Source organism: Hordeum vulgare, chromosome 6H (assembly GCF_904849725.1).
Source record: "Hordeum vulgare subsp. vulgare chromosome 6H, MorexV3_pseudomolecules_assembly, whole genome shotgun sequence".
Taxonomy (NCBI): Eukaryota; Viridiplantae; Streptophyta; class Magnoliopsida; order Poales; family Poaceae; genus Hordeum; species Hordeum vulgare.
In genome coordinates, this window is record NC_058523.1 from 315,548,484 (window position 1) to 315,558,671 (window position 10,188).

A 10,188-nucleotide genomic window follows, 5' to 3' on the forward strand; every position below is an offset into this window, starting at 1 on the left:
GTTATCCACCAAAGATGCATATTATTTGTTATCCTTCACTTGCATTGTTCATATCATGGGCTGTTTGGAAGTACATCCAAAAGTACTCATTGGCTTGGCCACTGGTTATATTAATTACCAGACATAGAAGGACCGGAGTTTGGAGAAGAGTACGTCTTCGGAGACAGCACTGCGAACTAGGACGTTTCCCAGTCAGAATGCATGTTGGTGTAGGATGATGGCATGGGCACCCGCTTCGCCCTAAGATTTCCGCTACTAGTTGTATCCGTGTGATTTGGCATGTAGGCCCTACCTTGTGAACTTGACCATTCGGTCACATGATTTAATAATTCGGTACTTGGATGTAAGACTCTAAATATTCAGTATATGTGTGTTCGGTGAGCATGTTCATTCGGCGATCTCGACTCGTAAGTCGGGGTCCCCACACCCAGTGTCAGGATTCTAATCTTTTTGGAACTTTTTTTCTAAAACATATTCTTCCATAATATGCCTTCACCTCTGGCCCGTGTAATTTCACTAGAGCGCTTTGCTCCTTTCCAGTCAGCCCCCTGGAATATTTCTGTTTCATCACACATCATTCTCTGATTTTGTTTTCTTGGTGACCTTTAAACTACGAGGGATTCTCCAGTGATTCTTTTTCCAAAATATTTCTCTTGTTGTCTAGTTTATTTTCATGTTTATTTAAAAATACTTTGAGACAGTATTGGAGCCTTTAGCATTTATGATTGTATTCGGTGTTGTGATGTAGATACCGACGAGGGAAACGCCGCCGTCAACTTCACCAAGCTCGATCCCGACTTCTTTGAACCAGACAAGCTGTGTATGCAATTGATGTGATTGTTTGTAGTTAGTGTTTGCTGCATAAGAATACTTACATATGATGAACTGCATTATAATAACACCTGCTTACAAGATGAATTATTGGTTAACAAAGTTGATCATCAAGGTGATGATGAGAGGCCATGGACAACCTAGTCACGTGGGACGTGATAGGTTGTGGCCTGAGCATGCTAGTGGCATGATACCGTGTGGGTAAACTTAAGAACTATAGTGTCAGCATAGATCGAGTCTTGTTAGTGTGTCACCTTACTTTCTATGCTGCCACATGTCTTTCCGAAAGGGAATACGGTGCAATATGTCATAAACCTATTATCAGGTACACACCAAGTAGAGGGGCCGAGATGAAGGTCTCCATGGCCCTGGAATAAAGCAAGTCATCCGATCAGGGGGCGTGGGTGTTTTCGGTCTGGGGCCGAGAGGGAGGGCACTCCCTTGTAGCGCGCGGTAGAAATGTGATCCCATGCTATTCGAGGATGTTGACCTCGCCGTCTTAGAGTTTCCCCCTGAGAGCATGAACCGAGTGATGTTGGGCCTCGCTGGGTAAAAATGGGTATGTGCTGGTTGTGAGTGTTTGCTTCTGAAATACCATACGAGGGATTAGTCTTAGAGTCCATGGAAACCCATTGGTTGTGGGTAAAGAGTACACCCTGTGCAGAGTCAAAACTATTCGAGTAGTCGTGTCCACGGTCAAGGATGACTGGTTGACATGTCAAGTGTGGGTTTAAGTGTGGGTCTCTGGAGAACAAGTTGTTTATGATATTCCTAAAATGATGACACCTGACTGTGATGATGAAACTAACGTGATGAAACTTGGTTGTTTTAAATACCCCGAAGGTTGGTTGTACCACCCGGATATTCATTTAGTTTTATGCCCTTTTTGTGGTGTCACTAAGACACCCGACTGAGGCGAGCATTTACTTTTATGCCCTCTCCATGGGGTCGCTAAGACGCCCGACTGAGGCGGGCATTTACTTTTATGCCCTCTCTGTGGTGTCGCTAAGACGCCCGACTGAGGCAAGTATTTACTTGTATTCCCTTTACGTGGTGTCGCTAAGACGCTCGACTCAGGCGGGCATTTAATTTTATGCCCTTTCTTTGGTGTCGCTAAGACGCCCGACTGAGGCGAGCATTTACTTTATGCCCTTTCTGTGGTGTCGCCTAGACGCCCGACTGTGGCTAGTTAATTTATTATGCCCTGTATGTGGTGTTGCTTAGACGCTGATAGTGGTTATTTATATTTACTTGTTAACTTTCGAGATGTCACTTCAAACACCCGATCGGCGCATTTTATTTTGTTTGGATATTGAGGGAGGACTACCGCCCGACTTACCTACCCTAACCTGACCGCTATTAATTTTCTACCATGATAATTGTGTTAAATAATCGTGCATATGAATTTTTTGCATTCATCTTGTATTTTGTGCAGGTACTTTCAAAGTACTCACTGGCTTGTTGATGTGGCCAGATATGGATGAAGAAGACATCATGGATGAAGAGTACGATAGCATGCCTAGAGGAGTCTTCTTAGAGTCTGCCGTTGTATTATTTCACAACTTCCGCCAGCACAAATAAATAATCAAGCCTCACCGTGACGCTTGGCATGTAGTAGTACTTAAGTTGTGTCACCTCACTCCGATGTGACATGCCTACCCTTTATGCAAGCAGTAGAGCTACCCCATGACCACTGTGATATATCCGCCCTTATGTGAAATATGGGTGTGTTGTAATAAGCTATAGAGGGTCCTCCACTCTACCTTATTTAATACAAAGTACTACTAGTTTTCTGTACTAAGTTTGTCTATCAATGTGAATGATTTTCAAAACTATTGACATTCATGGCTGATTTCCAATAAATTTATTTTATTTGGAAACTGGTCCTCATAACATTTGTATCAGAGCCAGGCTGAATGCACAGAACCACTAGGTGTGATCGCTAACCAGATTAGCTAATTTTAATTAGTGTTCTACATATTTTAGAATTTTTTTGTTAGTCAGCATATACTTATGTTATGACTATCTGGAATTTTTGGTCTACTTTGTAGATCGCTGGCAACGGTTGTCCATCACCGATCTTCGCCAACGAGCTGGCGGGATTTTTAGACTCCTCTCAGTCATTGGCAGGATCGCGATTGGACCGACGACTCACACCGAGTACACGTTCTACTGCCATAAGGTCAGTGACGCTATGACTATGCATCATGCCTTGGTGCATTTTATTTTGGGCGAGTTGAGACCCACCGCCTTTGCTTCGCCTGAGAGCCATGCCTACAGAGAAGCAGGCTATGCAGATGGCTTCCAGGGAGGCAATTCCCCGTCTCCGGGACACCCTTCCAGTGATGAAGACTCGTCCTTATGACTACCTCTTGTGCCATGTTCCGTACAACAGTCACTATGCTTTTGTGTGCCTGAGAGGAGATGGTGATGAGGCCATTGGGATGCTCGTGCAGTACCTAATGGCCCTAGAGGCAGCCTTCAATGACTTAGTGGATGACTTGTTGGCTGCTCGTATGGAGGCTCACACACATCCTCCTAACAGGACTGACATTCTCCGTCTCATGCCACCCCGGCCATGCCCTTCCTCCTCCACTTTGTGTGCACCGTTAGCCCAGCCAGTTAGCCGCCAGCTGCCTACGCTTGAGAATTTCAGTCAAGTTATTGCTCCTACCCCTATTAGAGCTGCTCTATCTTCTAGCCCCGTGCGTGCTTCGCCGCCTCGCGTCGTCCGCCTAGAGCCCGTGCAGGAGAACGTTGAGTCTCTAGAACCTAGTATGGGACTTACCCTGGGCCAGCCGATCCAGGTTCCCTCCACCTCCACCTAGAGATGGTGTAGCAGTGCGTCAGGATGCTTATATGATATATATTATTGTGTGCCCTTGGGACGAAGAGAAGTAGTCGTGTTGCATCATGTAGGATCATGAGAAGTGTACTAGCTAAATAGCATGTCAAGCATGTGAAAGAACGACCTGAGTGATGTATTGTATAATTATGCTCGATGTAAGATATGTACCGTAATCCTTCTCCGAACAAGACATATTTTTATGAAAAATAATTGGTGTTTGGCTTGGCTGCGAAAACTTCTATTTACTCTTATACTTGGATTTATCATTCAGCTTTTGCAACATCAACCCAGAATTGAGAAATGAATCATCCCTGGACACGCTCCATGCTGAGACTGCAGAAAGAGAACCATTCTACGCAGACAGGTAACAACTTCACTCAAGGACAGTCAAGTCAACAAGACAGCGACTCAGCATTCTCGCAAGTTTGTCGCCTGTATGAGCAAAGCCAACTGTCATCGTTTTCTCATGACATATGCCATGGGGTGGCTAATTGTACGTGGTTGGGACCGAAAGGACGCCGCCAGGCTCCGGAGATGGGATTGGGAATGAGCGGTGCGAGACACACGAAGTACCCAGGTTTGGGGACCTCCATGGGAGGTAACACCCTATGAGGACCTCGACTTGTAGGTCGAGATCGCCGAATGTACGTGCTCAGTGATCCCAGAGATCAACGCTCACTGAACACACAGAAACAAAATAACAAGAGTCTTACATGCATACATACCGTCTGATACAAATAAGGACCACTGAGGTAAAGTCTTACATAGATAGGGCCATCAGGGCCAACAAAAAAACTCGACTAGTAGCGGAAATCTTGGTTGAAAGCATGAAACCATGCCGCCAGCCTTAACCTACATGGATTCTGACTAGGAAGCGTCCTAGCTCGTAGGAATGTCACCAAGGTACTCTTCACCATCTCCTTCTCTCTCTTACCTAGTCAACGAAATAACCAGTGTCAAGCCAATGAGTAATTTGAATGTACTCACAAGCAACCCATGATGTGGAACAAGGCTATAATGAAGAACGATATATCACTAGCATACTGTTTCACGGAAAGCAAGTCCCCCCCTAAATGTAGTAAGATGATCAAGTGCTTGTATGAACATAAAGCATAAGGTAAATGCTAACCACATGAACAGTTTGCAGATATCAAAATTTTAAACCAAGGGTTGAACACCCCATGTTCACCCTCCATGCCAAGTCACCTGACTTGACTCAAGTAACCTTTTTCTCAATCAACACCTATCACACCCGCACACTTGGTCTATGCGAAAATGACCTCACATAGTTTTAGCAGGATTACCCAACTGTCCTTGACCATCGACACGACTATTCGAATAGTTTTACACCTTGGAGGGGTTGCACATTGTATCCACAATACTTGGTGAGCTTCCGTGTCAACCACTACTCGCGGTATATAACATACCCGAGGTAAACATCCAAACAATGCCTCTCCCCTAACGACACTAGACAAAGAGTCAACTCGATTGGTACCCAACCCACATGATGTACATCTTACGAGCCTCACTCTATATCGTATCATCCATGTGGAGACCAACTATGTGTCCGGGACGTGTAATAACAACATAGTCGTCCTACTTGGCGCGACCCCATCCCGAGAGTCACAATGTCACTCTCATCACTGGTAATGCATGCTCTTTGCCAGCACTGACCAAAGTAATTGACAAATCCCCATCCCACAAGGGGTATCATGGTCGCACATGTAAGGTTGGGTTGGTCGACACATCTTAAATCTCTCCTTGTTTTTGAAACCACACAGACTCACAAAACCTTCTTCCGGTACACCACTTCTTCCTCAAGTGGTCACCATCTCAACACAAACACCATCGGGTAATAGTGGCACCCCACGGGGTTTTCGAAAAGCTTTTGAAATCACCTCTCTGTTCCCATCACCATGCATATGCTCACCCTATGCGTAGCACTACTTATTAACCTATCAACTTTTATCAGTGATACCCTCATAGATGGTAGGGTCACGCTCTCATGCAAGTATTATCGAAAAACCACCGAAAACACCCTACCGAGGGGTTTACCGAATCTATCATGATCACATGCATCAGAATAATATAATAAACATGGCATGCATGAAACTATTTTCTCAGGCATAGTCAAGGACTGCTTGCCTTGATCAAATAGGTCTCCGGGGTCTTCGAGGTCTTCCGGTTCGACTCTGAGTACTCCGCCTATTCAGCAACTATCATCGGAAACAAATAAGCCACACAACAAGCAGAAACAGAAGTGTTCTAAAAATATGATTTTTTTATTGGACATCCCTGGTCATAAGAAAAATTCCTAAAGTTGCTCATCACGAGAGAATTTTGAATGGTGGAAATGGAGGTATTAGTGGCCCCACAAGAAGTCTACAGAAAATATCCTCCTAAAAATGTGTGAAGGCACTCATTTAATAGGGCATGATTTTAGAAATATTTAGGAAGTGGTTTCACTGGATTTGGAGTTGGTATGAATATTCTAGGGGTTTTACAAAATGGAATATATAGGTATAGGTGTTATTTATTTTATGCAACAGAAATATAGTAGAAAAAAATGTTCACTAAGGCTAGAAAAATAGTGATGGATATTTGAAGTGTGTGGAAATTGTAATCTCTCTATTTGGAGTTCATTTAGGCTCTCTAGGATTTTGACAAGGTGGGGCTATAATATTAAAATTGGTATTTGTATATTGATACTATAGAAAAGTTATTTGAAAAAATATGCAATGCACTTATTAGGATAGGCCATGATTTTAGGAACATGTAGGGATTTGAATCATCGAATTTGGAGTTGAATTGAATTTGCAATGAATTTGCAATCATTGCCCGGCCCCAGCAGCCTTAGCGACGAGGTAGGGTGGCCACGTTGATGCGTATTAGCGAAAACCGGCTTCGTCCTAGGGGAGACGGCTTCGGGAGGATCCGCCTCCACTTAAACCGGGGGGGCCCGGGCAGGTGGTGGCTTACATACAGTGCCCGCCCGCGAGGTTCTTCTCCTTCCTCCCGCCCGTGCACGGGAAGGCATGGGAGATAGTGCAGGCCTGCGCAAGCGTTCGCCTCGGCGACTCCAGCCACCACAGGGTGATGCTCCGGCCACCAGCAGTCGCGGGGAGACTGCCACACCAGCCCGAGTGGTTCTAAGGCCGTGGGGAGGTCGCAACCGACAGTTGTGTTGGTCATGGTGGGGCCTGCCGGAGGCAACAATGGCTACTGTGCCCTGGTCGTGGAGGAGAGGGATTGGAGAGCAGGGAAGCTTGGCGACAATGCAAAGACGACCCTGGAGGGGCTCAGAGGAGAGAAGAGAGGAGCGGCACTTCGAATTTAGCTCAGGACAAGGCGGCGCTGCTACTTCTTGAGCTTGTGTTGGTTTTTCCCTTGAAGAGGAAAGGGTGATGCATCAAAGTAGAGATAAGTATTTCCCTCAGTTTGAGAACCCAGGTATCAATCCAGTAGGAGTATCAAGATGAGTCACCTATGAACCAGCGCAAAAGCAAACAAACTTGCACCCAATGCGATAAAGGGGTTGTCAATCCCTTCACGATAATTTGCAAGGTGAGATGTGAAGGTGATAAAAGGTAAAAAGAAATAAAAGTGCAGCAAAGTATTTTTGGTATTTTTGTAGATCTGAATATATGATGTGTAAAATAGACCCGGGGGCCATAGTGTTCACTAGAGGCTTCTCTCATGATAGCAAGTATTACGGTGGGTGAACGAATTACTGTCGAGCAATTGATAGAATCGCGCAAAGTCATGACGATACCTAAGAAAATGATCATACATATAGGCATCACGTCCGAGACAAGTAGGCCGATACTTTCTGTATTTACTACTATTACTCCACACATCGACCGCTATCCAACCTGCATCTAGTGTATTAAGTTCATAACAAACAGAGTAACGCCTTAAGTAAGATGACATTATGTAAAGGGATAAATTCATGCAATATGATATAAACCCCATGTTTCTACCCTTGATAGAAACAACACGATGGTGCCTCGCTACCTCTTCTGTCACTAGGTGAGGACACCACACGGTATGAACACAAAACCAAGCACTTCTCACATTGCAAGAATTATAAGGATACGAAATCATGCATATAAGAAATTAGAGGAGACTCAAATAATATTCATAGATAATCTTATCATAAATACACAATTCATCGGATCTCGACAGACACACCGCAAAAGTAAGTTACATTGGATAGATCTCCATGAAGATCATGGAGAACTTTGTATTGAAGATCCAAGAGAGAGAAGAAGCCATCTAGCTACTAGCTATGGACCCGAAGGTCTGTGGTGAACTACTCACGCATCATCGGAGAGGCAATGGTGTTGATGAATAAGCCCTCCGTGTCCAAATCCCCCTCCGGCAGGGCACCAGAACAGTCCCCAGATGGGATCTTGCGGAGACAAAACCTTGCGGCGGCGGAAAAGTATTTTCGTGGCTCTCTCTGGTGGTTTCAGGATTTTTGGGAATTTATTGGCGAAAGAGGTAGGACAGAGGAGCCACGGGGGGCCCACGAGCCTGCTAGGCGAGGCCCCCTAGGGCGCGCCTAGGGGTCTCATGACCTCCCCCGAGACCTTCTGCCTTGGTTCTCAAGTCCTCTGCGTATCTTCTGTTATAGAAAAAATCATCCCGCGGGTTTTATTCCGTTTGGACTCCGTTTAATATTCTTTTCTAAAAAATGTCAAAAACACGAAAAAAAACAGAAACTGGCACTGGGCACTGAGTTAATTGGTTAGTCCCAAAAATGATATAAAATGGCATATAAAAGCATATAAGACATCCCAAGTTGATAATATAATAGCATGGAACCATAAGAAATTATAGATACGTTGGAGACGTATCACGTGCCACGTCATCTATTGGAGGAGGAGGGGGCGTGGGGGTCTCCAACAGCTCTATCTAGGAGCTCCATGGGGATGAGAGAGTGCACTAGTGAGAGTTTAGAAGCTCCGGAAGAGGCTATAATGGAGGCGGCGCCGCGAAGGATCTCGGGTGGCCCCGGATGCGCTGGGCGCGGGGGAAGCACGCATGCCAGAGGTGTTTTGGAGGCGAGCTGGCGTCGGGGAGGGGCGTGGCTAGTCAAAGGGTAATCCTTGGCGCGCGTTGGTGCTCTGTCCAAGCCAAACACAAGTTGTAGGAAGGAGATAAGGCATAGAGCATAGTTATTGCATGCTGCCAGCGTGGCTACCTCGCCAACACTTGTCCAGATTGCTCTTCTAGCCGGCCAACCTTGTCTCTCGCGTGAGGCATACATGCAGGAGGTTGATGGAGGAGTTTGGCATCATATGAAGCTTGTTAGGCTAGGTTTTAACTACAATTAAGTTTGTAGCAGGAAACTTAGGGCTAGCAAAAGTGCTTTTCAATGGGGGAATGTTGGGATGAACCCATGTCTAGAAGGATTAGGTATGGAAGGACTACAAGACTGCCAAGTTTGAGCTCAGGGAAAGGAGTGTAGATAGAACTTGGATTTCAAGGATACATTTCTGCAAAAAGAAGTTTCAGAGGGGCTGCTCATATTCCAATATGAGCATGCCATATCTTTGCTTGAAATAGTGCATTGGTATACTATATATGCTCTAGAAGGAGTTGGGGGTGGTTTGAACAAAAATATTGGAAGAGAATAAAAAGTGGGGCTGTCATGGTATAAAGAATAGGTAAAGAGAGGGAGCACCCTCCATTAATTGACTAGAGGCCATGGCAAATATACTGGAGGTGTTATAATAATAGACGAAGTTATGGTCAAAGTTTGAGCTCAAGGAGATTAGTAGAAGGAGTCAAAGAAGCAAGTTTGGCAAATGGGCAGAATGTGTTTGATGGTTGATAGGTCTAACAAATGGATTCCAATTGCTATGAAACTTAACACGACCACATGATAGGTGAAAATGATACAAGATACCAAATTTGGGATTTGTTGGAGAAATTTTCCAATGTAGACTTGAAATACCCAAGAAATAGGCAGAAATGACTTTCTGAAGATAAACCCATGCAATTTAATTCCCACCAATGCACCACTTGGTGTCGGTGAAAGGATCGACACCTATGGGGGCCTCAACGGTCCCCTTTTGCTGGTTTGGCACGGAGATGGGTTGCGGCAAGAGCAGAACCAACAGTCAGGACCCGACAAGGTCGTTTTTACCCAGGTTCGGGCCGCGTTGTGCATAAAACCCTACTCCTGCATGTGTTTAGTTATTCGTTTTAGTTTACTGTAGATCTGTCCCTCTTAGAGCCTTTCGATTGGTCAAAAAGCCAAAAGTCCTTTCTACTAAGCCTCGGGCCTCCTTTTATAAGCGAAGGGGTCACTAGAGTGGCTCAGCGGTGTGAACGATGGGTTCATAGGTGGAACAGCGCCGACCGACAGCCAAAGTGTTACTTGGTGCATTAAATGCTTCGACACACTTTGCTGACCTTGTCAGGGTGGTTGGACAGATACCCACACGTGGCAACTTCGGGGTGTTGCGCTGGCGTGCGGGTGGACGCATGGTCCATGCATC